The sequence below is a fragment of the Python bivittatus genome, unplaced genomic scaffold (genome assembly GCF_059951505.1).
Source record: "Python bivittatus isolate LINGU-HERP-01145 unplaced genomic scaffold, Pbiv_v1 ctg000610_np1212, whole genome shotgun sequence".
In the NCBI taxonomy this organism is placed as follows: domain Eukaryota; kingdom Metazoa; phylum Chordata; class Lepidosauria; order Squamata; family Pythonidae; genus Python; species Python bivittatus.
In genome coordinates, this window is record NW_028277088.1 from 56863063 (window position 1) to 56886596 (window position 23534).

General features: G+C 39.4%; 1 long non-coding RNA gene across 1 annotated transcript in view; it reads left to right on the top strand.

Annotated features, from left to right (window-relative positions):
• The window catches only part of LOC148214635 (uncharacterized), a 32085-nt gene extending 15280 nt beyond the window's left edge, over nucleotides 1-16805 (top strand). The window contains exons 2-4 of the long non-coding RNA XR_015797847.1: nucleotides 9170-9347; nucleotides 15259-15336; nucleotides 16747-16805. This is a non-coding gene — a long non-coding RNA (uncharacterized LOC148214635). The remainder of the gene's footprint in view (nucleotides 1-9169; nucleotides 9348-15258; nucleotides 15337-16746) is intronic.
• The last annotated feature ends 6729 nt before the right edge of the window (nucleotides 16806-23534 follow it).

Sequence of the window (23534 nt, forward strand, 5' to 3'; positions counted from 1 at the left end):
GGACCTCTTTGCAACTGGCACATAGCTCTTCTGTATATTCTTGCCATCTGTTCCTGACACCTTGTTGGTCAGACAGTTCTTTCCCTTGCTGGTTTTTTATGATGCTTTTATGAGCAGTAAATGGAGTTCAAATCCTTTTGACTTGCACAAATGCATTCCTGATGTGGCCCTTCATGCAGTCCTCTTCTAGCTGCTTGCAATGCTGGTCCCAGTAAACTTTCCTTGTTGCTCTGGAAATCTGCATTCAATCTCCTTGCTTCCTTCCATTTGCTTGCTGCTTTGGCTACTTTTCTTCATCCGGCAATTCTGACTGTTTCATCTGAGAGCCACTTGTGCTTATTCTCTGGCTTCTTGCATGGTATGTGTTCAACTGCTGTTTCAATGACAGTTGATTTAATTTCTTGCCACAATTCATCAGGCATCTTCTCAGCAGTGTCCAGCAGTTCAGACCTATTTTTCACCTCAATTGCATATATGGAAGGGATTTTGATGATGTCAAACTTCTTTGGTGGTGCTGTCTTTTTGATGTTGCATAATTTGATTTTTTTTTTTTTTTTAATCTGCGCTCAGTCGTTACCGACTCTGCAGTGACTGCTTGGATGAGTCCTTGCAGTTTTCAAGGCAATTGTTTCAGAAGTGGTTTGCCAGAGCCTCCTTCCTAGGGCAGAGCCCAGCTGGCGAGCGCAGGAGGCAGGGTTTCCGTTGCTTCGCGCCCTTTTCGGGCACGCACGGTTTTTCGGCAACTGCTCCCGACTCCTTTTTTGCAAGGCGCCGCACCAGCATTTTTCCTCCCACCGGAGTGAGAGTACCCATTTATCTACTCACGTGAGTTTTCGAACTGTTGGGTTTACAGGAACTGGGGAGGAAACAGGAGCTCACCCTGCTAACGCGAAGGCTGGACTCGAACCGCTGAAGCGTCGACCATTTCTGGCCGGCAACTTTCAGTGTCATTAAGCCGCTGCGCCACCGCGTCCCCCAATTTGATTTTAGCCACCAACAATTAATGATCTGAACTGCAATTGGCACCTGGATATGTCTTGACATTGGGGACTGAACTGGTCCATCAATGGCTGCATAGGACATAGTCGATCTGATTATGGTGCAGTCTATTTGGTGAGGTCCAAGTGCAGGTGACGCTTGTGCTGTTTGAACCAGGTATTCATAATTCAAAATTGATTTTCATGGCAAAATTGTACCAGATTATCATCTGCATCATTCTTCTCCCCAAGTCCAAACCTGCCAGTGATGCGTGTTTCTACTTAGCCGCCAACTTTTGCATTAAAATCACCCAATATGTAAACGATGTCTTTTTGGGGCACTTGCTTCAATTTTTTTTTTCTATTTTTGGAATTCCAGAAATATTTGACCTTGGAATGCAGGTGTTGTAGAGGTAGAAATAAATTAATAAGTGGCAGACTATAGGTTTAAACTTCAAAAGCACTATCAGATCCAATAAGCATGAAAGGGCATCTTAATAACCTTCACATGAACTTCAATAGAAATCAACGGCCATAGATCATCCCTGCGTCTGCCCCCTTTCTCACTATGGGAGGCATTATTTAGATATGAATGACAACTGTCTGTACTCATCTCTCCCTACACCCATGTTTCCAGTGGAAATTTGGATTAAAATGTAATAAAATAACAAATACCACTTCTAACCAATCACCCAAAAGTATTCCATGAATTAAAGGAGTTTTTACATAAATAGTGTTAACTATCAGTCTGTCTGGTTAGGAACAGTTATCTCAGGGGATGTCAGCATTTCCAGGTAGATATTGTGACTGTACACAGGATTCAGACTGTAATCTGAACTAATCTGTTGCAAACAGGAAAACCCTCCAGATTTTTTTCCTTCTTTGTTTCATCCTGCTTATTTGTACACTTTAAGTGATAGCCTTTTTCCAAAGGATCTTCAACCATAGTAGGTTGAGTTAGATACTCAAAATGGATAAGTCTATTCAATTTCCATTACCTCTCCATTTCTTCTCACTTAGGTGCAGCTGATCAGCTCATTTTAGAGAAGTCCCAGTAATTAAGCTGGAGCAATTTAACATGTCTCCTTTAACATGTCAAGTTGGTTTCCAGCATGACCTTAGGTGGACGATTTATAGCTTCCCATCTGGTAGAAGACAGAAACTTCATTTTATTTACATGACAGCAAATCTTCAGCTATTTGATTGTCAGAATCACTAGAGAGGGGAAACTTTTAATGTGATTGGGTAATGCTTGAAACTGACATCATTGTGGATTTTAATCTCTCTGGTCTTGAAATTATTTCTTTATCTACTGTCTATGGCAGGTTCAATAAGAATGTAACATGCTCTTTTCCTTATCCTTCACTCAGAAATACTCCAGTTTTATTTCTGTTCCATTACATTTGTCCTTTCAGTACAAAACAGCACTAGCTCTGTCAATCTGTCATTTTCCCACCTACTCCTAACCTGCTTGTCTTATTTGATTTGGAAAACTGCATATTTTTTTGGATTTACTGAGGGAGACAAGTTCTTAATGTATCACTAAATACTAAAACTTGAAAGATTTGGAATCTCAGAAAACAGTTCTTCATCCTAAAAATCATATATGTGGAATAATAGGCTGATTAGAGAATAATGATATTGTTATTCTCTAATCAGCCTATTATTCCACATATGTGATTTTATAACCCTTGCAGATAGGCATTGAGATGAAGTCTTCCAGGTCAGCAAATAAGATGAGATAATTGCTGTTTTATTATGCATCTCCCTTTATTGATATTATTCATCACTATCACTCTTTTGAGTTGGAGGAAATTATTGTTCTTTTGGCTGACATTATCATTGGCATTAAAAAAGACTGGCCTCAACTCAGGAGAGGATAATCATTTCAGATTTGTTTTCTTGACCTTTTTTTCATTATTTCTGGCTGCTTGTCTTTCACAGATCACTATAAGATACTTCTAAGATATTTTCTGTTACTCCCAGGCTCACAAGAACTTATCCCTATATACTTCTCCTTTTCCTGCTTCTTTCCCCCTCTGCTTTGGGCCCAAAGACTCAAATAAAGGTTTGTGCTCATTAAATTTATTAGTATCTGCCAGGAGGTAGCAATAAAGTAAAACCACAATATGTTATAAGCAGGAAAGAGGCAATATTTTGGCATTAAATCAAAATCAGATTGCCAGGCAGAATCCCTTTGTAAAAGGGGATCCTTTGAATATAATCTGGACTTTCACTGGTGAAATCACCATCAAAATCATTAAAATGGTTAAAGGAATTAAAGTTGAATCATTATGTCAACTTATTTATCAGCTGCCCTTCAGTTTTCTGAAGAAGTAAGTTTTACTTATTTGACAGCAGAGCGTTCAGCAAATTTACCTCATTAAATGGATCACTGAAAGGTAGCAGTTCAAATGTCTTCTGTTGCTTTCAACTTGCAGAAGTCATATCTTGACCAAGTTCCTCCTACACTGTTGTTGTTGCTGTTGTTAAGTCTTTTCTTGCTTTGCTAAGTTTGTTAGACATTTGAATAGCTAGGTTCATACCACAGTCCTGCTTGCTTGTCTCTCTGGGCAAGAAGGTATAAAACAGAAAAGAACTATTTGAAAGCACATACTGTATGTTGCCATCTTTGGCAGAAGTTTCATTTCCTAAGGGCTTTGCTAGGCAGGATCCCATTGCAGCATGAGCTGACATATCCCTGCACCAATAGACCTTTTGCCAGCATCATTTCCTAGGACTAAGAAACAACCTCTTTCTAAGGATTTGCATTTACATTGGGGGAGGGGGTATTTTTTATTTCCTTTTGAACTTGTTATTTTAATCTTTCTTCTCGCTATAGATTACTTTTATATTTATACTTATTTAAACTGATTTTTTTATCAGCATTTCATTCCGATTTCAGATTTAGAATTCATTGATGTTGGTTCTTTGTGTGACTGCAGTATGACCTTCCACAATTGGAAAAGGTTTTCTGCCTTCTGTTAATGGTTTGAGGGCAGATTACAAATGGCTTGACAAGAAAGAATCACTCACAGAGGGTTTGTTTCCTGATTTTCAAATATTTTCCTATTTTAGTGTGCTGTATAATCATACTCACTGGTAAATATGGCCAGATTATCTGTCAATAAATCCTGCCTATCTATTTCTCCCCCCATCCCCCCAAAAAATCCCATTCTCTTTTTTTCTTGTGAATCATTTGTCCTGGCTTAGCAGCTTGACCACACTGTAACTCTGCCTTTAGCACTGAAACATTCAAGGGGCACACATGTTGAGCCTGAATTCTATGAGGGCCAAGAAAAACTTTTAAAAGAAGGGAACTAGTAACCTGCTGGAGCAGGGGGGAATAAATCAAGGCTTTGCCAGGCCAACAGTGCCTTTAGTCAGAAGTACCATACTCAGTGGGGAAGTACCAGGTCATACCACTTCCTTATTAGAAAACATATTAATGAAGATTATATGACCATCTTATTCAGAAAGGACCCCTAAACCCCTTTTTTAACTATGATAGTACTGATTTCATAAATTATTCTCCCCTTTCTGCAGAAAGGATAAGAGTATAAGTACTCATCTGAAAATATTTTAAGAAAGCATTAGAACCATGATGAATAACATGAAGAAAGCTTTCAATCAGATGCAAAAGATTTACTAAGAAAGACAACATGCAGGTGGAGAGAATTTTACTGTACATTGAGCAAGACACTCCAGGAGTAATAGAACTAGAAGGGTGGAAGGGGAAAGGATGTGGAGAGACTAAAGTACCAATCAGAAAATATTAGAGTCTAGCAAGAACAGAGAATAGTGAATTGCAATAAAACAGATAGATTCATATACTGTGCAATCTATTTGTGGCTTGGGTTGCTAACACATTTTATATATTTATTTCAAAAACATGGAACTATTTCTTGGTTGACTGAGCTCCATTAATGGCAAACAGCTGTGTTTTCTTTGAGATATCCCAACATTTGTAATTAACTAGCCTTCTGAGATTATATCCATATACCAAAGGATAGGCCATGTGCCAGAGAACTGCAGGCTTCTGGGTAGGGCACAGACTCATCCCCCAGGTCATTCTGTTCCCTGCCATGCTCCCTGAGTTTCTTTGGTTTCCAGGCAGCAATCTGAGGGAAAACAGAATGTACTCAGAATTCAGAAGGGCTTTTCTTCATGTAGGGAGAGGCATGTAATGCATGGTGGAAGGAGTCCCTTCTCAGTGCTGAGAGGGAAAGAGCCATTCCTGATGTCTGAAAACCTGCCTTCCCCAGTTTAGTGTTGTGAAAGGAAAACTCTGTGAAAAAGTTCTTATCCCCCATCAGCTGCTTATGCACTTGCTAAGTGCTGAAAAAAAGAAGCATTTGAGCGGGGAGGGAAGAACCTGATGGAAAAGCCTTTTCTGGACTGTGTCTGGAGGTTTGTCCTGTATCACAAGGGTACCTTCTGCATAATTAGTCATATCCAATAAGATCTGTGACCAGAGAATGTTAACTAAAACTTTGATCCATGTTTAACCCATTACAACTAGGAGAAGCAAACAAGAAGCATTTGGTATTAAAGCCACTGCTATTAAAGTCCTTTAAACTCCATCGTTACCATCCTACCCTGGACCTCACCTAAGAATCAGAAGGTTTGAGATAAAACCAAATCGATCATATCGCACCTGATGACAATTCATATCAAAACTTGAATAGTAATTGAACAGAAAAAGGCTTTTATACTGTTAAGAAGACCTTTATGATTTTACTATGGAATGTTTTAATTCATCTTCTTACTAACTCAGAAATTGCTCCCTTCTGACTAACATTTTATACATGCCAAGAGCAACACTCTTGTATACAAATTATAACATTACTATTTTCACACTAGGGATTATTCTAGGATCATTCTTCCCTTAGACATTACTGAAGGTTCTTCCTTATTTGTTGTGTTTGTTAACTTAATTTTCAATCGTCTTTATACATGCAGTAAATTGTTTCTTTTCCTAAAACTTGAAAATATTTAATACAGAATATACAGTGGCTCGGATTGTTTAGATAAGAGTTGTATGAGACTGACTTTCAGGATGGTTAGTTTGTTTCACCCCTCTGCAAATACAGTACAGAATAATTCCAGTATGAATATTTATTTATTTACATAAAATATATTTGAAAAATAACAAAAGTAAAAGATAAAAAGAGATTGGAGACCTGTTCAGAGTTCAGAGTTCAGAGCTGATTCAATGGCATATTATTTCTGTCCTCCTTTATTTTCAAAACAAATTCTGCCCCATTCCTAAAACTTGGGGCAGGGTACAACAATATCCCAAAATTCATTTAATATATATATACAGTAGAAAACAATAATGAAAAAAAAACCCTAGAGAAACAAATTACTAGTACTCATAACTTAAGAGTCAAACACCCAGTAGTATAGCACAGTTTTTGAAATACTTGCGGAGAAAGGGCAATGCATACCTCCAGGGGAGTGTGTTTCATGTAGTGGGGGCTACCACTGAGAAGGCTTGTTATCTGGCCCATCCCCATGAATCTCATTAAGTATGCAGGGCTCACAATAGGCCTTCTCTAAACGACCAGAGCAGATGGATAGATTTCCTTTTGGCAGGGCATTGCCTCTTATATCCTGGTGCTTCACTGTAAAGGTCTTTAAAGGTGATAACCAGCACATTGGACTGGGCCCAGAAGCCTATTAGCAACCAAGCAGTAACTTCAGAGTAGGTGCTATTCTTACTTCTCAGTGTTGGCCCATCACAAGTCTAGCTACCACATTTCATACCTGAAGTTTCCAGGTTGTCTCTAAAGGCACCCCTCACAGAGCGCATTGCAGCACCCAAGCCAGGTGATGATCACAGCATGTGTTACCATCACTAGGGCATCTTGTGTCAGATTCAGCCGGCATGGCACAGCACGGCGAAGCGCTGCTCAGCTGCGCCTAGTCAATTTCACCGCCTGGGCGCTAGCAGAGGAAAAGGGGAAGTGAAACCCGCAAGCTGATTAAGGACAGGTGGTGGTGCTTAACTCAAAACCACAAGGGATTCTTCAGCGCGGCTTCCCTCGGGCACCGCAAACAAAGGGAAGCGCAGAGGCTCAGAAGCGACGCAATCAACAAGCAACAACAACCCGGCAAACCCAACAAAGGCAACAACAGCACAACCCATAGACTGGAATCAGCAAGACAAAAGCACCGGACTGAATCTGCCATTTGGGTGAGGGGGAATTACTGCGGGTAATCTGTAACCTAGCAAAGGGGCAAAACTCAGGAATGGGGAAGCTATAAAATACATTGTAAGATGTGCCAAGCCAATCCTGGCTTTGTACTTACTTATGTTACGCTTGAGTAAACCTCTTTGCTGAACACACGTGTCATGAGAGTTTCTCTGAGACAAACGGGGTAAACCTTACATCTCGGACCAGGTAGAGATGTAATTAGTAAACAGCTGAAAATGGGCAAACAACGAAAGCCTGGCTATGGCTTGTACCTACTATTTAAGCCGGAGCTGCAAGTCCAGGAGAAACCCTAAATCACAAACCAACTTCTTAGGGGTACAACCCTAAGTGTACTCTGTAAATGCAACCCCATACAGAGTAACTATCAAAGCAGATGTTCTAAGATTGCCACAATGTATATTGGTGACAAGCAACTCCATTTTGGGAGAATTTAATCTGAGCTTTTGTCCCATCTGGATCCTTATTACCTCCAGACACTGGTTATTGATGGCATCACTGGCTTAGATGGCAATGTATAACTGGGTGTCACTGACATATGAATGACACCTCACCACGAACTGGTAAATGACCTCCTCCAATGGTTTCATGTAGATGTGAAACAATGTGGAGAAAAACACTAGACCTTGAGGAACTTCACACTGGAATGGAATGTTTTGCTAGAGATATTCAGGACAGATATTTTGTGGGAGAGAAGATATATAAGGACTTAGCTGTGTTGCAGTAGTTGGGCTTGGATTATTTATTTTTTTAAAGTACAGAAACAAGAGATATGCCTGAAGATTTTTTTTTTCATGATATAAAGGAAATCATTTTATCAAGAACAGAAGGGTTTTTTTCTCTCCCTCTCTCTCTCTCCTGAATCACATCCCAGACCTAGGAATGAGTCAGAATGAACTACTCCCAGATCAACCCAGGGTGGTGGGATGGATAATCTCTGGAGCATCTCAGTTGGCTGTTAAAATAGGTTGGGCAGCCAAGCATAAACCTTTTTAAAACAAACACTAGTTTTATTATGCTAATATGGACCACCATAAGGTACCTTGCAATTCCATTACCAGTAGGTGGCAACCTTGTTAACTGAGTGGCAAACAGTGAATGAAGGAAAGACTGCTGCCACTGAGTGAATGAAATGGAGAGAAAAGGGAAAGGAAAACTTTGTGAATGCTGAGCCATCATGCAGAGAATGGAGATGAATGGAGTAGAAATGTCAATGACTGTTGAGTGAAGACATAGAATGAAAGGAAACAATGAAACAATGCTGGAAGGGCACATTGTGAGTAAATCTGAATGAAGAAAGATGGCAAATGGCAAACTAACACGTGGCAAAACAGGACAAAAGAGGAAAGTCTACAACTGCCAGGCAGAAAGTGAGCAAAATAAAAAAGAGCCAATAACAACCTGATTGTATAGGTCAGGAATGCACTGAAATAAAGAGGCAAAGAAATGAGCATAGCTGAATTAGATTGAATCAGAGCATCCAAAAATAATATTTGTTTTAAATAATTAAATTCCAAGGAGTGAAAACAGCAATGCCTAGTAAAGCTAATGGGCAGAAAATGCAAGGAAGATGTTCACTGCAAGCTCAGTTCTTATATAGGAGCTTCAGAGTAGCTGCTACTCACATTTATATTGTTTTGCAAATTATTTACTCTCATAATCCTGATCAGTACATCTTATTTTGAAATATTCAAATTGCTTTAATTTCAGCTCAGTACTTTGTTTAGCAATCCAAGTATGTCAGTATGATTGTCTCCATGCAGAAATAGTGTCTAAAGTCAACAGGAAGTGATGAGTTGAGGAAGAGATGAAATCTGATTTTGGGACAGGCTGAGCCACAGCTCTGTCTTTTGGCTATTAACTGCAGTACTTCTAAGCAGCTTATGAGCTATTACATCAAACTGAAAACAAAACAAAAAATGAACAGTCACATCTTAACGTAATGGAGTAAAATGTTTATTGTTGTCACTGCAGGTCATAATAATGGAAGAGAAAGGGGAGAAGGAGAAAAAGAAGATGATGAAGAAGAAGACAGGAGAAATTAAGCTGAACTAAAACCAATCCTACAATTTACAACATAAAAGTTACTTGCTGAGTTTTTAAGAAGCATAGCAACCAGGCTACTAAGAAACAGAATCACATCTGCAAGAAGGTAATTCAATTGTTCTGCATCTGATCCCTTAAGTTTATTTAAAATCAATGTTTTTTTCCCCCTGATCTCATCATAGATATGGCAACAGGGGACATAATGAATGTTCTCCACTTGGCTAGCACCAAGGACGAGGGCACTGTTCCCCTGTGTGTTTGCAAAATAATCCTTCGAGATCTGCTGACAGTATAATCTGCATGAGAAGGGCTGCAAAAGCCTTCCTCAGTGGAGCACTAGTAATATTAACCAGATCCTGGAAAAGGCTTCTGTGTTTCTTATAATGGTGTACCAGAATGAAAACGCCGAAGACTGTACCACAGTAGGCTCTCTACTGGTACTGCATTCAAGAAGCCAATATCTAATATCTTCTCTGCTCCAGGATCTAAGTTCCTCCAAATTCACTTGTAGGATATGAGACAAAAAGTTTGGCCATTGATTCCCATCGATATAATCTAAATAAATTTAATTAGGTGGCCTTCTTAAAGACTTTCAACTTTCTAATACTGACAAATCCCTGCAGTTTTCTTGCCAGGGTTTTTCAGAACTGGTTTGCCATTGCCTCCTTCCCAGAGCTGAGAGAGAGTGACTGCTCCAAGGTCACCCAGCTGGCTGTGTGCCTAAGGGAGGACTAGGACTCACAGTCTCCCAGTTTCTAGCCTTGTGCCTTACCCCTACACCATTTGGCTCTCTTTCTTAGCCAAGTGTTTTGTACTACTTCCAGCTGGACAGTACTCTATATTCTATCCCTAGAAATGTTTAAGTATGTTAAGTATTGTATGAGTGCAAGCTCCAATACAAGACCTTTAATTCCGTTTCTGTAATTAAGACAATAATACACTATATATATATATATATATATATATATATATATATATATAATAAACACACACACACACACTTTTTGTGTATTGTCTAATATCCTGAAATCAGTGTGTGTATGTGTGTATATCTTGCAAAACACATTATGAACATATACAGTACATCCTGTAAGATGCTTAAGTAGAGCAAAATCAGAGATAATAAAAATGATGCTGCTGACTTATGCTAGGTAAAAACAGTAAAAATGGGCAACTTTTAAATGAAAAGCAAAGGGCTCAGGATCTATTGCCATCCATTCCTCTTTTATCTTGAAACTTATTATGTATGAAATATATTAACCAAGAAATAAGCCACAGTGATTCAGTGGGAGTAACTACCACATTTGCAGCTATGCAAAGGCATTTGATACTTGTTTTTCAGAGGTAAATCTTAATCCAGCCAACAAAGCTTACTCCTAGATAAGCATGCACAAGATTATAATCACAAATGATACTGGGTAATTTCCCCAGCCTCCTTCACTCTTTAATTTTACCATAATTTTGTTTTATGAATCTTCCATCTGTAGCACATAAATGCCTCTAAGTTTCCTGTTATTTGCCTAGCTCTGGTGGCCGCTTTCCTACAAAGTCAAGGACTCACCCTGCTGCTGAACAGACAGAGTCCCCAATTCATGGTGGTTTACACACACTTTAATGCCTGTTTTGTCATCAAGTCTGAATTGCTAAGCGCTTTGATTCTCTCAAGGCCAACAGGTGCAGACCGTCTCCAGGACCTGAATGCTACTGTTATCAGACAGGCAATCAATAGTCTTACGTTATAGCATTCATATTAAAATGCTACGAGCCCTTAATGTCTTCTATTAATGTAAGCTATTCAGTTATGCTCCTTCATTCATGTTAATGTGATACAGGAGACTGGTTCATTAATTTCAGCAGAACACCGAAAGATATACTGTCCAGAGATGTGCCATAGTTTTTAAACAAAGCTTTACAATCTGATTGCAGTTTGTGAGCATTGATCTCCATCTATTTGTGGAATTGCACTAAGCACTAACTGTTGCATAACGCAGTCCATCTGATAGTCACCATCCATCACTGTATTTCATTTGTTTCTACCTATATTTTTAATTTACATTACAGAGCCAAGGAAATCAGAGTCCCCTTACCTGTTAAAAAATTCTATTAGGCTGTATGTTGTCAAGCCAGATTGCAGTCTTTTTAAGGGAAGCAGAAACTTGAGATGTTTTCATTTAACAAAAATAGCTGGGACTGAAAAAGGATCATGCCAGTCCCTTAAACAGCTCCCTAAACTAAAGATGAGTATGTTGCTACTACATTTAGGTGCCTGAAAGTGAGTTTCCTGATCATAAAGAAAGAGCATTTATAATTTAGAGGTCAATTGGGCCACATTCTTACCCTTTCTTTCTCTAAGATGAAACTAGGCTCAGGCCTAGTTTTATTCTCCATTTCCTGACCCCTACTTCTCCATTTAATTAAGCAAAATTAAAACATAATTGGCAAATAGGTATTGGACAGGGATGGGCAAAAGGACCAATGAAACAAAAAAAGGATGGGCAGGTTCAGAGGCTGTAAATACTCATTGTAATGTAAGATAAAATTTGTAAACTTTAGGCTGAGCTCCTAAATGCATTTACTATGGAGTGAATTGTACTGCCTGCACTAAAATTCAGTTCTGAGTAAACCTGTACAAGATAACACTACACTTTTCCTCTGTAAATTCTTTTTATAATATACAAAAACTATAGGTTTTTTTTTTCTTACAATAAATCATAATTTACTGTTGAAGTCCAAAATTCTCCTTGTGGCCTCAGTTGTAATTTATTGGTGACCAACTGCAGTTTGGAGCTCAAGCCCAAATAACAGATGCAGTTTCATTTTGTTAGTACTAATAGCTATGAAAATATAATTTTGGATAGGGGTGTCCAGGCGGGAATGGAGGGAGTAGAATAAGAAAAGTTAAAATGGTGGTCATGAAGCCCTGCCCCTTTTTTACGTGTTGTGTTTGTGTGATGCATAAGAAAAAGGACAAGGCTTTAAGAGCAATCACAGCCACCATCTTGACTTTTCTGAACCTCCCTGCAGACAGATTTTTAATTGGCATAATGGTATAATAGTAATTGGTATAATGATATTACAAATGAAAGTAAAGGGAGCCTCCAGTTACCATTTCAAAATATCTGTATTAGGCCTTACAAAATGAGGAGATGGAATATTAGACCAGAAAGAATTCCACTGGGGAAAAGGGGAGAAAACTTTTTTTGGGGATAAGTGAATATGAAACTGTCAAACTGCAAACAACAGTATTCATCAGCCAAACTACGAAATGCAGGGTCTGAATGATGCAATAATATCACAGAGCATAATTCCTGACTGTTTGCAGAAACCTTGCAAACTTTAAGGCTGTGAGTTTTAAAAATCTCTCTGTGGGCACCTTTTGTGGGAGCAAAGAGACCTATTTCTCTGACCTTTATTCCAATCTTCCTCCCATTTTTCAAGCTGGCAGAGGCAACGAGAACATCCTGAGTTAAAATCTTCGTAGTAATCTCATATCTCTTAATCTGCATTTGCAAAACTTTCTTATTATGTTTAACTTAAATAAATAAAAAGGAGAAACTTGTCCCTACAAGGGCCATCTGTCATATCCTCTGTCCGCAAATAGAATAGACCGAAGCCATAACATTCCTTTAGTGCAAATCAAGTCTTGATTTAGGCAAGTATAACAGTCTGTTAGGCCTAAAAATGTGGGAAAGGTTGCCTAGCCCCCACTTTCTCCAGGCATCGTTCCCTAACAAGGCACATTTAGCCAAGCTCTACTTGCAGACTGGCTCTGGCCCGTCAACAGAGCATAATAAGGAAAAACCAATCTCCTGTCCCCACAAAAAGATGATGAGATTTTTATCTGTCCAAGAGTTTGAAAGGCTGGCTCCAGAGCCACAAGTTAAAATGTCTGTGCAAGCAATGATGTCATCCTTGTCACAGACTTTAACTGGAGCAATAAAAGGAGCTGTTATGTTTCTCCTAGCTCAGCAGGTGTGAAGCCAATACAAAGTATGTTCACAGAGGAATTCCCTTACATGAAACTTAATCAGATCTCATTCTGAATGTTGCACTCCACTGGCTTCCACTGCCTGAGAAATGGATGGTGAACAAATGCTGATTCATTATATTTTGCTCAGGAGTCTCCAGAGTTCAGGGAGCAGAAAAGAAAGGCATAATTTTGAAAAGTCAGGAATTCTTAACTTTGTTTTCCTTTCCTCTCAATTTCACTTTTTTCTTTCTTTCTGAACTGTTTTCAGTTTAATTGATTCTACCATCATGTGCCCTTCTCAAATAAAATTAAAGCCTTGGCATTATTGAATGGAGCTTGCTTAAATTTTTCTTTCATTTTACTCCAATCTGCTCCTCCCCTTCCCAATTTTTAAAAACAGATAAAATAGCTGGTATACACAAGGCAACAACTGTAAACAGATTACTTTAAGTGATTGCTGTGGGTGATGTTTGCCACGCTGGATAGCATTTATGCTCCATGTAGAATTTTACCCAATCCACTGAAAGACTAAAAGAGCAAAATGACACTAAATAGGCAGCTCATTGTGGCAGATAAAAAAATCTCTCATCTTGCAGGTGAAATCCAGAACAATTTAAAGAATGGAGGATGGCAAAACATAGAAGTCTTAATGATGCTTTTGCTTTTCTGCCATCTTTATGCAGAAATGTTTCTGTAATTTTTCTTCTATATTTACAAATGCTTTGCCAAATCCACTTCAAAATTCATTCTGAATTCAATCATAGCTAGGGATGGAAGGAAGCTATACAAAAACTGTGTCCATGTTACAGAAATTTATGTGAATACTTTTCAAGATCCCCACAGACACTTTGAACCACATACTAACCTTGACTTTTAGTACAGTGAAATTTAAGTGCCTCTGATCCTGGAAAGAGAATAAAGCTGCCATGACTGATAGCCTCTGATAGTCTCACCACTCATGAATTTGTCCTAATCCATGGAATAGGCAGGTACTTTCCATTTTACAAGAGATAGATCTGTTTTAAGAGGTCATAGTTGAGTTCCGAATAAAATATATTGCTTTGTCCTTTTACCACAAGTGAATAACCTAAGGCCAGGACCTCATGTAGCCTTGAAAGCCTTTTCTTTGGCCACTCCAAAGGTTGCTCCAAATTGTAATATTTAATATGGGAAAAGTTATTAAATACAGTGGCAGTAATTGTGTTACGTTTTATATTACATTTAACTTGAAGTTAAGTGTCATTTTTGCCATCGTTCCATATGGCTCTTGAATGCTACAAGGAAGAGTTGTATATCCTTGCTCTTCACAGCTGAAGCTGAACAGCATGACCTTCATGGAACATGGTACACAATACAGAGCATAAGGTGGGAGATCTGAAACTAAAGAGTACTCAAACAGCTAGGTTCTTTCTTTATAAAAACCTGCCTGCAAAATTGACATAATGACACTCTCTACGATTCTACCATCTGCCATCTTCAAAAGTGATATTCAAAGAATTAGTTTGTGACTCTATATGCAAAAGGTATTTCTTTCTTTGAATAACTTTCTTTGAAATCCTGGCATTTTCTTGGATTGAAACTCTTGGTCCATGTAAGGGAGCAGTTTCCATTCCAATCTTTATAAGAGTATTAAAGAGGTGAAACAGAAGTCAAACCTAATTGCAGGATGTTGCCACTCAAGAAGGAAAGCAGGAAGGTATATTGGCATCTGAGTGTAAATGAATGTCAAAAGAGACTTGACACATCTTAACATCCTATTATTAAACCTCTTTGATACCAGCTCTTTATGATACTATGCAATTACATCATTGAATACACTTGTTCCTTCTGTAAGCAAAGAGGAACAATACTGGCTGTTGGCAATGACTGTGTTTGTGTGGTTTACTAAGCCATAATGTGGTCAATCTTAGTGTCATTCAAACTCAGACCCCGGGGTCAAGTACCATAGCCACAGTTTGAAACTATAACTAAAACTAGGTGTAGTATATGAACGGAATTTTGATAAAGTTAATATAATCTATGGTTATCTCCTCTTTCCAATCTCTAGGCAGAGAGATGGTAGGCTGTACTACCATCCAGCTGTAGTGTTTCCATCATGCAGAATGTGAAAGAAGACACAATAATGGTGAGCAAGTATGTATGTATGTATGTATGTATGTATGTATGTATGTATGTATGTATTTTGCTTCAGATTTAATCATTTCAGAGAAGACCTTCAGCTTAGAATCTGAGATGGTGCCTCAGAGTATACCAGGGCATCCTGGTATGGAATATCTCTGCCCAGGGAGACTGAGTGGTGTCATCTTTGGGTCTTTCTGGCACTATTTTTTTTCATTCACCTTGCTGTTTAGTCACAAACAGCACACCCTAGAAAAAGTACTGCTGGATCAGACTAAAGGTTCATCTAATATAACACTATGTTTTTGACAATGACTAGCCAGAACAAAGCCCCTCATTCTTCTTGTGGATATTCAGGTAAGTATAAAAGCACTTAATATAAAGGTTTTGTTTAATTAACATAATGTAGAGCTACACTGAACACATCTGTCTAATATTCACATTTTGTTGCCATGAATTCAATGTGAATTGCATTGTTCTTTTCACCTGTGCTGCTATCCAATTTATACAATGACTTTAACTTCTAGGAATAAGGCAGTAGGGAAAAAGTCTCTCTATTCTTTTTATTCAGTCTCAGATGTACAGCTTTTGCAATGTTCCCTACATGACCTAATCATACCGCTACTGAACTTATAAAGAAACATTCCAGCAGGATTAGTTGCCTCAAACATTGAATTTGCTGCTGCATATTTCATGGTATTTGCTATAAGTAAGTGGTGGGCTATTTTTTTTTCCCTAAAGATTTGTTCTGGAGACCCATTCAATCTCTACTACAAAAGGATCACTTTTTAACCAGACATAACATCCTTACTGTCTAACACAAGAACAGATGCCATTGAATCGTAAATCTTAATTCATGCACTTTACTTCTAGCCAAGCCAGGTAGGCCTGTTCCTACCAAGAGTTGAAATTAGATGTGAATTTCCTATAAATATCTACTGACAAAGAAGTAACCTTCATTCTGTATAACATACACAGAGAAAAAGGTATCACTGACCCCAGGGCCAGGACATGTTCTGCAAACATGTGACCACTACCAAGTTAAACAATAACACCTTCTAGCTACCTCATTTCCATCTTATGGCATGGGTGAAAATGAAGCCTTCTTTCTGTTTTTAAAAATCTGGGATTAAAAACATTGCACTGTATAGTATAGCAGACAAGGATCCAGGCAGTTTTGGGTCTCCAAGTTTTCAAGTGGTACAAATACTTTTTTCTGCTTGGCCACTAGCAATGAATAGGCAAACTGTAGAAACATGCCTGAATTAGGTCTGTGGTCCCTATTTGTTGTTGTTGTTGTTGTTGTTATTCAAAGGTAGGTAGGCATGCTACTCAAAGGCATTTGCAAATAGTTGTGAGTTGTGTGCAGGACTCTTTGGTTTGTTCACAAGTCACTACAAATCACTTTCCTTTCTAGATGATCCCCATCTGGAAACAAACCAACCAATACTGGAAAAGCTGGACTAAAATAATCAGGTAGAAAATGGAACATTTCAGGAATGATTTATGCTGTTTTACATATCTGATTTGCAAACAGAATTGAATTTTGTATATATTTTGCAATAGAAATCATTCACACAATTGAACATATGAATCACAGCAGAGAGAGAGAGAGAGAGAGAGAGAGAGAGAACATGGAACATGTGGTGCATAATTCCACCCCAAAAGTAGATCAGAGACCATCAGTGGTTCATGGAAAGCAAGAGAGAAAATGTCAAATCAATGGGCGCTGGTATTTCTTTAAGTACTTTATATGAAGGTGATACCAATAGCTATTGTAGTACTTAAAATTATATCTTTCCTAAATTTCATTTCTGCCTTTGCATCTTGGACAGCCAATCCCTTAACCAGGGGTCACTAATTCAAATTCCCTTCACTGACTCCAAGTTATCTAACAGCAGCTACTCTGATTCTCCCTTAAACTCCACCTAATTGCTCTTTCTGGAGGTTTGTATTCCCAAGACTCTGACTTCTTCTTACAGACCCAGATCCTTGGGACCCAAGTTTCAACTTCCTTACTTCTTCTGGCAAACTCCTACCACTTTTCATTAAACTGTTACTCCTTTATTTTAATTCAACCAACTGGGTTGCATGATTATTTTTAAAATGTGTCTGGTAGTATTAGCAAGAAATACAGAGCCTTCTCATAATTAGCAAGTACACAGAGATATATGCAAAAAAAAAAAAAAGTGTCCATATATGAAGGACATGAAAGAATTTTTAATCCAGTAGAGCAAAGGCTATCATACCCAAATTTCCTGAGAATTTAACTCAGACTGATTCTTCAGTGTCATTTGCTATTATTTAGTATTTGCTGAGGACTAGTTAACGTGATCTGTGTTTTAACTAACTGAGTGCAAAACACTGATTAATATTTACGCATGCAAGTACACTGCGTGCATTATTTCATTTATTCCATCTATATGCTTCTAAAATTTCCCATTACTTTCAATGAAAATCACTGTTAAAACCTCTCCAACAGAATAGCTGTAAATAGCTGTAAAGAAAATGAAAAAAGAGGAAATAGGCATTCTTTTGCTTGGGAAGGAGACTGATTTATGTCTTATTTGGTTGAGAATTCCACTTGCAGGATTTCAACAATGTACTGAACCCCTGCAGTATGTCATAATTTCCTGAACTTGTTAGCTGTTGTATTTCTTTTCAAAACTGTTTTACAGTATGCTATAACTTGAAACCAAAATGGATCGGCCCTAACCACAAGCTTGTTGTTTTGCAGAGTAGTGTAACCCTAGCCGTAACAGGTAATTCCTCTACTTCCTGAACCTAAGAACCACTCTCTTCTGTACTTCATAATTCACTTTCACTTTCAATTTGTTGGCTTTCATCCAGTTCATTTCTGCACTCAAGCACCAGTTTAGGTCACACATAATCTATCCTGATTCAGATGTTATTGTAGGGGAGTATGGAGATAGTCCTGATAACGAGCTGTCAGAATCTTCGCAATCAATTAGCCAACTTGCTAGCTTGCTTCTGCCATTACAGATAGAAAAGTGGGGGGGGGGGGCACGCCGGGAAGGAGATGGGCTGTTATCGGATTCTCAAAAATGTTCAAGGCCGTACCAATGTGCGATGGAGAGAGGACTGTGAAAGCTGGGGGTAGGAGGCAAGGGGGGGTGCACTAAGAAATGGGCAAAGTAACTTTTTGGTGCACGTGGGCTTAGTCTTAGCAATGCTTTGGACCTGTACACTACTTCTCAATAAATGAGCTTTTCTTTGAACCCATATCAGTTTTGAGGGGATCTTCTTTTGTTGGGAATCAGAAGTGACACATCGTTACAGGGGCAACTGTTAGAAAAACATAAACATAACCCAGAAAAACTGGAAAGGGTGAGGAAGAAACTAAAGACCACCACGCCTTGATTCTGTTTAGTATAAGAGGGAGTAAAAGACAAAAACTGTCAGGCTTTCAGTTTTTAAAGCCTATATCAATAAGAACTTATAGTGTCTGTTTCCTGACTTGGTCTCCCTTAAAAGACTGACAGAGAAATAGAGCTGATGACATCTCATACCAAATCCTCTAATGACCTCACCTAACAGCTTCATGTATATATTAAATGTCTCATATTAAGTAAAAGGCACAACACAGTAGCAGTACAATAATCCCCCCACAATTAGAAAACTAATAATAATCACCTCATTCTTTGGAATCTCACAGAGTAAGCCAGGGTTCCTCCTGAGCACTATCCAGTATCACTGAGGAGCACTCGCAATTTTATCCGCAGGACAGCCGAGTATTCCAAGCCTGTCGACTTTGACCGAGATGGCGGGACTGGCCCAGAGTGAGGAGCACGGGGACGCAGCCGAGACGGTGCCGGAAGACGCCAGGTGGTCGTTTGGCGTCGGCATGGGGCCCGACAGGGCGGCAGGATAGGGAGTCACGATGAGCTGTGGCTCGGGATCCAAAATCCAGGAATTGGAGGAACACCTAACCCGCTTGGAGGCCAAATTCGAGCAGTGGTTGGAAGCCATCCAGGCGATGCTGCAGGCCATAATTCATGGGAACGAGGCCCCTGCAGCAGAACCACAGGCAGAGGAGGAGTTGGGCGAGGCCAGCGCTGGTCCTGTGCCCCATCCAGCTCCAAGGACGTACCTTGGAGGCGGGGTATCAGGAGACTGATGGGTGGCGGATGAACTGCGACTCCAGGGCCTGAATGGGAAGTTCTCGAGGGACCCCAAACAACTACCCTGGCTTTATGTAAGGTTTACCCCATTCATCTCAGAGAAACTCTTGTGACATGTGTGTTCCGCAAAGAAGTTTACTCAAGCGTAACGTAAGTTAGTACAGACAAAGCCAGGGTTGGATTGGCATAGCTTACATGGTATTTTATAGCTTTCCCGTTCCTGCGCTTTACCTGTTGCTTAGTTACCGATTACCCGCAGTAATCCCCCCTCGCCCAAATGGCAGATTCAGTCTGGTGCTTTTGTCTTTCTGATTGCAGTCTATGGGTTGTGCTGTTCGTTTGTTGATTGCTTCGCTTCCGAGCCTCTGCGCTTTCCTTTGTTTGCAGCGCCTGAGGGAAGCCGCGCTGATACAAAGTATTTGCTTGCGGTTTTGAGTTAAGCACCACCACCTGTCCGAAGCCCGCGGTTCACTTCCCCTTTTCCTCTGCTCACGCCTAGGTGGTGAAATTGACTTAGGCAAAGCTGAGCGGTGCCTTCGCTGTGCCAGGTGCCTTCGCTGTGCCAGGCCATGCCGGCTGAATCTGACAGGAACATAGGAGCCTGCCATATACTAGCTCAGTCTTTTGATCCAAGCTGAGTGATTTTATTCCAAGTAGCAGTGGTTTTCTAGAATCCCAGATAGAGATCTTCCCAATTACTAGCTTTCTTTTCCTTTTCAGCTTGAGGTATCAAGAATTGACATTTCTTGCATGCGAGAGCATGTGGTCCAACAGAGAATATATTGTTGTTCAGATACAATTCAAAGTGCTACTTTTAAACATACATAGCTTGAGATTGAATTCTATTTGAAGAATGGAACACGTTCTCCTTTATAAGCTTACTGGCTGCTCCTTTCACAGGGCCATTTACCAACAATCACCAAGTGGGGTGTTCTAATCCTCTAATAGTTTATTTGTTTTTTTCTTAATATATGCTTAAATAGCTTATGAAGAATCTGTCTCCTGAAAAGCAAGAAATAAATAACTTGAATAAATATGTATTTTTCCTTTTTTTTAATTACAGAAAGGAAAAATAAGGAATCGCATTCCCTTACAGAATATTTTTCTATATTGTTATATAAAATGTCCCTAAAGGCTATTTTAATTTCTTTTTAACAGAAGGAATCAGAAAAAAATCCACAAAATTATAGGATGGTTAGTTTGATGTTGTTTCTTAATAAATTGATTAAATTAAGTAATTAAATTAATAAATTGATTAAAACATAACTAAAGATAAAGTAATCAAATATATAAGATTTTCTTGCAGAAATATGGTTTGATATACTATGTATAATTCTATCATTATTCTTGAAAAATAAAGCTGCATCTAGGGTTGCAGGAAAGGTTTTGGATGGGTAGGAATCAACTCTAGCAAGACTGAGTGACTCTGAGTTTTTGGTCCTCCTGGTTACGTGAGATATCATCTTTGACTCTTGCTGGGGTTGCACTCCCCCAGACAGAGTTGGTATATAATTTGAGGGTCCTCCTGGACTTGTGGCTCCTGCTTGAGGAGCAGATGGTAGCCATGGCTGGGGGACCTTTGCACAGATTCATCTTGTGTGCCAATTGCACCCATTCCTGAACCAGAAGGCTTTGCTCATGGTCATTTACACCCTGGTCACTTCTCAGCTGGATTACTGTAACACTCTTCAGGTCAACATCTGGAATTAGAATCTTAAACTTCATCCTTAGCACTGATCCCCTTTCCCCTGTTCAGATGATAAATGTACAAGAAAACCTTGTTTTACAAATTTTAAAAAATTAATAACATTGGAATGTGATGGGAAAATAAACATATTTGATCAGTCAGTCATTTATTTTGGTCACTGCAAAACAGGTCATTGAAAAACAGCCACACCTAACTTGCCAAATATCAATGTAGCCTTATGCAATTTGAATAAGACAATTAAATTATTTAGAATACTAAAATTACTGGCCTAAAGTATAGAATCATTATAATGCTAAAATCAATGGGAAAAAAACTGTAATTAATATATCTAGAGAAAATGCAGTGATGTAGTATATAAAGAAGAATTAATACATAAGGAGTGATTATGGTTTAAAAACTAATAGAGTTCAATTATAATGACTATTTTTCTATATTGTTAAATGACTCTGGCAACTATTAATGAAAGTAAGACAGAAGGAAGAATCAACTGAGAGTAAGGACATAGACTAAATGGACAGCTGCATCTAAAATGTTTCCAAATGAAGACTATGTAAGAGGTGTTTGAAGAGACGTTGTGGCATATTGTACAAACTATGGAACAGTAATTGGCTGCAGTCACTGAAGTAGAATCCCATTGATCTGATAGTAACAATTTGAGATAGAAGGAATCAGTGTGACCAGGGTGCTTGGTGATGAGTGGGAATAGTAATTCCTGGCAAGCATCAGCATAGAGGGACCAGTACAGTCTAACATGTTCCAGCATTTCAATTGCTCTTCCACCACATGGGTACAAACTCACTGTCTTTGTTGTATCTGACCATTGTTTCAGAGGTTTTTTTATTACTTTTAATTAATTAATTAGAATGGGGAATAAAATAATTAAAAAATCATCCTGGAAGAATACAGTGGTAATTGCTGTCAAGAAAACTATGGATGTCTTCATGAAGTCACCAGAAGTCAAGCTTGACTTGAAGGAGATTTTTACTTTTGTGTGTGTTTTTTAATGTTCTAGTTAGACTGCAATGTCTTATCTACTGGTCTGAAAGTAATTCCCACTAAAGTAAACTCCACTAAATTCATTCAAGACAATTACACCATTAGAAATCTGTAGTCCACATACTCATTTCAAAGAGTCAGTGTCACAAAGGCTGCATGGATTAATGGGACATGATTCACCTTACAGCACACAAGACGTCTCCTATGAATTGTTCCACTCCTTTTTTTAAACACAGCTAGGAAATTAAGCACCTATTTTTGTTTCCAGGCATGGAAAATAAATTCCTCACACCTTTCTGCTAAGCAACAGAGAATAGCATTAAACAGACTTGATTGAGGTTTAGTAGCCAAGTACTTAAAAATTAACTCGCTCACTGGCTCAATCTCTCTTGTCTGTTTTCAGTATTTCCCATAGAAGCATCTGCAGTGAGTAGAACTATCCTTCATTGCTTGTTTTCTTTTCTGAGCTTGTCTTCTTCAGGGACCTCCACTTTACAAGCCATACTCTGGGCTCTCCTGAAGCAAACAGCAAATCTTCAACAGCCAACATTGCTGATAATCCCCTTGGTTTTGCCTGTAAGATTTGCCCCGTTCGACAAGAGAAACTCCCGTGACAAGTGTGGTTCACAAAGAGGTTTACTCGTGCATAACGTAACAGTTACAAGCAAAGCCAGGACTGGCTTGGTACATTTACATTGCTCCTTTATACTTCTCCCTTTCCCGCGTTTTTCGCCCCGCAATCGCGTTACCACCGCGGCTTATCAGCCCCCAAATCATCCCCCTTAATTGTCCAGAATGGCAGGTTCAGCCCGGGTCCCATTGTCCTTGATTGGTAGTCCCCTCCAGCGTGGGTTGGTTCCCTTGGGTTCCCGAGGCTTCTGGATTGCGCGGTGATCTCATTCCGCTGCCCGCGGCCCCGCTCATTGTTGGCGCGCGCCGCTTATCAGTGTAAAGTTAAAGCTTCCGCTGCGGTTTTCCCATTTGGCTAGGCGCAGGTGGCCATTAATCAACTGCACTTTCAGTTCCTCTTTTCCTCGGCTAGCAGCCGGTAGCGAAGTTAGTGCGGTGCGGTGGCAAGCTTTCCTTGAGTGCCGTGCCGGCCGAACCTGACATACCGCCCCCCTGACAACAGACCCCCCCTTTTTATTTCGGCTTCCCGGGGTATCTACTGTAAAAGTCCCACACTAGGTCCGGTGCTTTTATATGGGCTTTGCTTACCCATTCGCTGTGGGACTTGGGGAAGTGTTTCCACTGCACCAGCAGCTGGACCTGCCCCTTGTGCTTCCTGGCGTCCAGTATCTGTCTAACCTCGAAGTGCTGCTCCCCACCGACCATGATGGGTGTTGGTGCTGCCTCTGC